The sequence below is a fragment of the Propithecus coquereli genome, unplaced genomic scaffold (assembly GCF_000956105.1).
Source record: "Propithecus coquereli isolate 6110/MARCELLA unplaced genomic scaffold, Pcoq_1.0 Scaffold547, whole genome shotgun sequence".
NCBI lineage: Eukaryota > Metazoa > Chordata > Mammalia > Primates > Indriidae > Propithecus > Propithecus coquereli.
In genome coordinates this window covers 504577-504928 of record NW_012151363.1, presented here as the reverse complement: position 1 = coordinate 504928, position 352 = coordinate 504577, and positions in this window count along the sequence as shown.

The following is a 352-nucleotide window of genomic DNA, read 5'->3' as shown; positions in this document are numbered from 1 at the left end:
ATATTCTACCTCAAGATAGAGAAATTAGTGATTCATTTCCTTCTTCAGTGATTCAAGTGCTATACTGTTGTTATTTAATGTGTTAATAGTAAGATATATAGCACTGTGAGTTACCATAGTTTTTTTTAGAATGAAGTATTTTTAAATCAATTTAAACTGACCTCCTCACAACTTTCAATTGACATACTTATCGGTTTGCAGTGTCACTGCTGATATAGCAAATCAAAATAAAGTGGATCACAGATTCAGTGTAAGTCACTTTTATCTGACAGTACTTTAAGTAATTCTGTGTACTTTAGTTTCAAAAGTAGAGGCACCAAATTGTAATTCTTAATGTTGTATAATGATTTGA